The following is a 7992-nucleotide window of genomic DNA, read 5'->3' as shown; positions in this document are numbered from 1 at the left end:
CTCTCTCTCTCTCTCTCTCTCTCTCTCTCTCTCCCTCTCTCTCATTACATTAAATAATTTATTTCTTTATTTAATATTCAGCATGTAATTTGTGATGCGAATGTAAATATATTTTTTTATAGGCAACATGTGGCTTAAGAATGAAACTAAGATGGTTTAAGGATTCACCAGAATTTCCAGGTGTATCATTTCTCTACAATCGTATATTTACAGAGGAATATCACAAATACATACAAGAAGTACTAAAATATAATAGATAAATTTGATAAAAACATTATTTATTAATATATTTTGTTTTTTAAGTATTATCTTACTTGCAGAGATATAATATATACAATTATATCCTTAAATATGGAGGCAATTATGATTTCGAAGATAATAACGAACATACAACATATTATTTCACTATTCAACAGAAGCATTTCTTACCAGTTCTCAACCGTTTTGCTGAATTTTTCGCTAATCCTTTAAAGGTTATAGATGCATTTATGCAGGATCAAAATAGCATAGAAGAAGGTAAATTATATTTTCATAGTACTTATACCGCAATTTTAAAATATCATGTTTATATAGAATTTCAGAACACACTAGAAAGAGCCTCTTACGGTCGTGATATACCACTGCTTGCCTACTTCGCGCATACTGATCATCCAGTAAAACAATCTTTGGATCGTTTTAAAAAAATGCAGGAAAATTTGGATTACACGAAACTTTATGAAGAGCTTCAAAAGTTTACAAAGTGCTATTACAGTGCTCACAGAATAAAGCTGGTTATACAAGTAATTTTTTAAAATTGCATCTAACTATTAATTACTTTAACTGTATGCAGTTTATTTATTTTAAAAACAAAATTATATTTTATAACATACATCTTTTTACAGGCAAGTTTACCGGTGGATACTTTAGAAAAATATGTCACAATGTATACACGTTTTGTTAATATACCGACTAACAACATATTGTCTCCCGATGACTTTACAGAATGTAAACATTTTCCTTTTGATACCGCCGCTTTCGGAAAAAAGTTTCTTTCTTGTTATTACGATAATCAAGTACGTAATTAAAATTTTACCAGGGTCAAAAATGTTTAACTATTTATAAATATAAATATTAAATGTGTGTGTGTGTGTAAAATAAAAAAAATTTAACTATTGCAGCTAGTAATAACATGGGCCTTGCCTGCGCAACTTGATTTATGTAAAAGTAAATCATATCAATATGTCTCGTCGTTTATAGAACAGAAAGGAGAAGGTTCCCTATTTAGTTATCTAAGCCAAAAAATGTGGATCAACGCATTTCGCGATGATAGATTACATTGTATCGTTCAGCATCACATCACGTTCAGCATATTCAGGATTATTATAGAGATTTCCCTCGAAGGTACATTGAAAACGTACGAGATTCTTGAAGCATTATTTTCCTATATCAATTTGCTAAAGAAAGTGGGTCCGCAGAAAAGAATTTACGACGAGATCAGTGCATTTGCAGAAAATTCTTTCAGGTAAACTGATTTTAAAAATAAATACAAATTTGAAAAATAACAAAAACAATAAAATTGTGAAAAATATCATTTTAGACATACAGATGAAAAGAATCCGGTGGATAATGTGAAAACTTTATGCGAAAACATGTTCCTGTATCCGCCTCGTGATTATATAAGGGGAAGCGTAACTTTCGGTGAATATAATCCAGAAAATATCAACAAATTTTTGAATTGTTTGGTGCCAGAGGAAGCAAATATTATGTACTGTAAGGAAAATTTTCACGAACATGAAATAGATTATTATAGTTGGGATACATATAAATTTGATCCACCGGTAATGATGATAGAGAAACACCGTATGGAACACTGGAAATCCGTCGAGCCATTACCAGATTTTCATTTGCCATTAAAGAATATATGCGTTCCTATTAAAGACTCTTCAATATCAATTCCAGCAGATGTTGCAAAACATCCTGTAAAGTTACACAGTGATCATAAGTCGGAAATTTGGTATCTCCCTGCTGACAAGTTTTGTTTACCAAAAAGTCATATAAATATAAATTTTATTTCGCCTAAAATTCTTCAATCACCAGACGAGTAAGTAACAGCATAAACAATGTATTATATTAGTGTAAAAATAATGTCGGTATTTTACTTCTTTGATTTGATTAAAATAACAAACTATTGATTGATCAAAAATTGTTAATTGATTAGTTCCTGAGCAACTTTCTGCGTAATTTTTAAAAGACCCGCCATTAATTGTCTTTAAAGTCATTGTCATGACTGCAGACTATTTTCAAAACACTTTTTATTTTCAAGACTGTCACTTCCGTTATGAAATTTTTGAAATCATTACTATGAAATCATTACTGCCCTTTCCTTTGCAGTTTTCTAAACAAATGTTGCATTAATTTTTCAACTTATTTCTGTTAATAATGATAATATTTGATCACAAAGTTAATATTGATAACAAAATTATGCTAGCACAACTAACAAAGCAAATTCTGCACTAGAAAATAATAAAACATGAATAAAATTTAACGTATTCTTTTTGTAGAATAAAACCCCTATAATTAAAAAAATAGTAAAAATTAACATTATTTTGCACTAAACTAAATAATAATAACACCGATTGTAGTATTACTGACCCAATAAACACTAATTTCTAAATTGGTTTTATCAACTCTGAAATTGCACGCTGGCGCTGTTGCGAATTCGCACTAACAAAAACATCCACAAAATTTTCCATGGAAAACACATATCTTGATTTATTTTTCTTTACATCTTCATAAGAAAATTAACGTTCAATAATGTAAAATATAAAATCGCACCAGTGCAGTGTGGAAGTTACAATTGTGTGATCGGAATGTAAAATTTGTGAGTTAATATAATTTCCATAACTTTTTTATTTGCATCTTATTTTTGAATAATCTTTCTTGTTAATAACATTTCAGAGCACTTTTTATGACAATATTTTGCGAAATAATAAAAGAACTAGTGTGGAAAGAACTATATCCAGCTGTAATGGCTGGGGACAATTATGAATTTAGTGTTAGCGACACAGGAATCGTACTTAAAATATCCGCGTCTAGGCCAATAGTAGGTATTCGTTGAAAATATGCGTCAAAGTTATAAATATAATTTCGAAATACATTATTTTTACTATATTTATATTGCGACATTATTTATATTACAGTTATTGTTCTTAACGATAGTACAGTATATGAAATTCCGTTTACGTAATGCTGCGATGCATACGTTTGACACCGTCAAACAGATACAAATTAATATATATAGCAACAACGACACATATAATGAACCTGAGATACTGGCTAAGTATGCTTTTTATTGTCAAATAACTGTATCAATATTATAAAATTCTTCCATAACTGAGAAAACTATTAATTGATATTAAATCAATAATGAATTTTGTAAAATACATTAAAATACGGATTACTCTTTTTAACAATTAGACAATAATAAATTTATCTTTATTATTTTTTACAGAGATGTGTCATTAGGAATATATAAGTTAGTCCATTACACATACACGGATATACAGAATGTTCTACAACATATTCATTATCTAGATTTCCGTGATTTTGCAACAGGATTTATGAGTCATATGTACATTCAGTGTCTCGCGCAAGGCAATATTACGGAGGATGCTGTAATAAAGGCTATACAATATTGTGTTGAGACCGTTAATGATGAGGCCTTTAATTATGACTCTTTACACACACGATCAACTATGAGACAACAAATAATAGACACTCAGATACCTTTTGGTACAAGTTATTTCAAGTTACAAAATTTAGACAAACGTGATCCACGTTCTCTTGTGATGAATACTTATCAAGTTGATGTTATATCGGTTGAGTTATCAGTGTTAATGAGTGTAATAAATGTAAGTAAATTAAATAACATGGATTTGTATAGAATTTTATGTATTAATTTTTTTTTAAATATAAGTAACTATTATACTAAGTAATTTAAGTATAATAACTTCGTCGATTATTGCGATTAATTTAATTTTTATAAGTAATATGCATCCGCACGTATTTTCAGATGATAATGAAAGAACAATTGTTCTTGAAATGGCAATCTGATGACCAAATACGATATGCCTCGTGCAATTGTACGGATATTAATGGAATTTTACTATATTCAATTACCGTTCACACACTAGTACATACATGCACAACTCATCATATTGATCAGTGGATTGATGAATTTCTGGAATGTTTTCAAACGTTTTTAGATGAATTCTCAGATAAAGATTTAGATGATATTAAAGAAAGAATAAAATTACTCAAGCAACGCGCTGATATGAATTCCGCAGAAGAAGTTGACAGAAACTGGAATGAGATTGTGAATTGTCTATATGTGTTTGACAGACCCGAGAAGGAAATACTTGCACTAGACGAAATAAAAATAAACGATCTAAGAGAATGGTTTGCAAAGTACATTCTAAACGAAAATACTATCAAAAAATTGAGTGTACATGTTGAATAAACCAATATCAGCAAAGAGCAGCTTTTCGTTTTGGAATACATAATTGATGATTTTCTTTGTAAATTCCTTGAAAATATTCATATTTCAAAAAGGAGAGTACAAGGAAATACTTCACGATAATCCAATAATGATTATGAGTAATCAACTCATAGTACAGAACAAATGCTAGAATAATAATATAAAAAAATAAAATTATAGAAATTGTTTTGTTTTTCTACATAAAAATGAAATTTTTTAAATATAATGATTGATTAAATTTAAACAATACGTTTTCGTATGGACTCTTGAAATTAAAAAAATCAGTTATCAAAGGGCAAATGAGAGTACGGCGTTGTTATTGTTCCTCAACTACTGCATATTATACGTATTAGTTGTAATAAATTAGGTGTTATCGAATTTTTTTTTATTATTTACATTTGATTTTATTTTACAGACATGGTTTTTATGATTGACAATTGTATTCGAAATTCTTCGATTTATATTTTACTATATTTTATTATTACTTTGTAATTTTATTTCCTTATTTATTTTTATTCTTAATTGTATTGCTATCTTTATTTTTGTCATTTTTGTCTTATTCTTAATTTTAGTTGGATAATTGTAATTAATTGTAATTTTGGTAATTATGCACTTTAGAGGACCCAGCTCCGATGACCTTGACCTTGACATATGTTGTCAAGGTCATGATTCTGAGCAACTTTACCTTAACAACTAGGCGGTGGTCTCTTATAGTTTCTGAGATATTTAGACCTAAAAGTCTAATTTCGTATAATACAATAATATGTCTTTTCGGTAAATATCTAGAAAATGGGAAACATCTACTTTGTTTGTAAAGTACTGAATGTTGTGAAGTGTATGCGTGGATGCAGTGGGTTCCGCCCCCCCTCCCTGCGGGGAGGCATGCACAAAGGCATGTGACTTTTCTATGCGAACATACTCCTATGGTTGTACTATTGTGTGTGTGAGCATGAATTTCGACTTTCTACACGAAGCGACAGCTACCATACACCATTAAATGGGTTGGGTTAGGTTATTTTTAATAGTAGTGAAGCCCGCAGGGGGGGGCGGAACTTACTGTATTCACGCGTACACTTTACAACATGAAGCGACATGGAAGTTGCTAGCTCATTCGCAGAAAAAGAGATGGAATAAGAGTTGCTTCGCACGAATACAGTAGGTTTCACTACTGTTAAAATAACTTCAACGCTTAATATCTCAAAAATTATAAGAGTCCGCCACCTAGTTATTAAGGCAAAGTTGCTCAAAATCATGACCTAGACAACATATGTCAAGGTCAAGGTCATCGGAGCTGGGTCCCCTAAAGTGCATAATTACCGTAATTTTTTATATTTTTATATTTATTTTATTTCTATTTTTTTTTTATTCTTATTTTTATTTTTATTATTACTATTTTTATTTTTTATTTTTAAATAGTTTACACTTTTGTTTTGCGTATTATACCTATAACTGTCGGACAAGAGCGTATATGTTAACTGTTAGTCGACTTTCTGCCACAGTAAAGTTAAGATATAAAGTTTTCGTCTAAGATATTGAAATACTAAGTTTCTCGATGGCACCTTCTAATTTATTACAACTAATACTTATAATATGCATTAGTTGAGGAAGGTTCAAAATGGACCAAAACGTTCTATTTAAAATAATTAAGTAATAAAAGGGCAAAGAGCCGATAATATAACAGACATAATAAACATTTAATTTAAAGATAATGTAGCTACAAATTAAAACAAACGTTTCGACTTCAATCGAGTCATTTCAATATTACAATTTAGATGTTATATATTAAAACAAAAATAATACAAAAATCGTTATCTTAAATTAGCGGTGTATCAAATCTTGTTCTTCGTGCTTATAGTCAATGGATTAAAATTTGAATGTCAGATGTAAAAAGTATGGTATTCTAAAAAATTATTCATGAATTTAAAATAAAATAAAAATTTTAAGAGCAGTTTAAGTATTAAATACATTTTTAAAAGGAACGAGTACAGATTTATTAGATCTGCAGTCTTTACCAAGTCAGATAACGTAATGTCAAGAAGGAAAACATGCTGTTGACAAAGGATCATGTATGAAAAAAGGATTCTATCGTTCTATTTAATTTTTGAATAAATTGATTTTGAAGAAATCTATTTTTATTGGATTTGCATAACAATAACAACGCCGTACTCTCATTTGCCCTTTGATAACTGATTTTTTTATTAAATTTAATGTTTTTCTCATGGCGTAGTAATTATTCAATAAACCAATGAGTACAACTTTTAATGTAATTGAAATTGTTACATTTGTTATATTTATATTATTTCCGATAAGCTCTTATAATAACGCGCGGCTGTTAGTATGACGACTATTATATATCATAATAGTCGACTATATAGGTATTTTGCATTTGCAATGTAGCTAGAGAATTATTGAAGTTATTAAAATAAAATTTTCTCACTAGAATGAGAATTGTGAGTTTTACATATTAACAGTTTTATTTTGCAAGAAAAGTTATAAACCGACATAATTGAAAAACATTTTTTAAAAATGCGTAATAATTAAACAAAGTATATATTGTAATATAATTAAAAAGATGCTGATTAGTAATTAAAGTATTTGCTCCGGATGTAATTTTTTGTTTTTTATTTGAATTCTAAACATGACAAAATGTTTTTAATAAAACATATCTCTCAATCTTTCCTTCTCCTTTTTCTTTCCCTCTCTCTTATCAAAGGTTTTATTACCTGACTTGTTTTAAAATTCGTATTGTTATACGAAGGTTGTATATAATTGAACAGGATTGCTCTAAAACGAAGGATATTAACGTGTGCACGCAAAAATAATTTTTCGTGACAAGAAAATAATAGAACGCTATCATTTTTACATCACCTTGCGGTAGATATCATGGTGCATTTTTTATAGTGGTTCTTCTAGTAGGCCTAACCCACTATCATTTTTTAACGTAAATACTGTTCGACATGCACCGAAAAAATTGTATTCTTAACTTAAGAATATCTAGGGTTACCAACCGTACTCTTTAAAGAGTACATGTACTCTTTTCGATGTCGGAAAACAGTGTACTCTTACTTTTCACTTATTGTACTCTTTTTTTAAAAATGAGATAGAATGTAAAAAATTATTATTTAATATTTATAAATTTATACGAAGTTATGCTTGGTTTGTACTAGGTTGTGTTAGGTATTCATATAGTCAGTTCTTATTTGAAGACTGTCTTAAGTAATGTCTTAAGATGCGAATGCGGCCCTGTAATTGGTTCGTGACACCTAAAGACTGTACATATATGTATACGTTTGATACATAAAAGATTGAGTTTTTTTAAAATTCGAATTAATTGTAATTTTCCAATTTTAATAATGTTATATGTACGATTATAGTCATTAAAACGCAAACAAATATTACTTTTATTATATCAACATATATTTGGATGTTACATTGCACACATATCATTTTATTGAATCCGGTAATCAAAAGAGAAA

The sequence above is a fragment of the Cyphomyrmex costatus genome, unplaced genomic scaffold, assembly GCF_001594065.2.
Source record: "Cyphomyrmex costatus isolate MS0001 unplaced genomic scaffold, Ccosl1.0 scaffold43, whole genome shotgun sequence".
NCBI classification, from domain to species: domain Eukaryota; kingdom Metazoa; phylum Arthropoda; class Insecta; order Hymenoptera; family Formicidae; genus Cyphomyrmex; species Cyphomyrmex costatus.
This window is presented reverse-complemented; position numbering follows the sequence as displayed.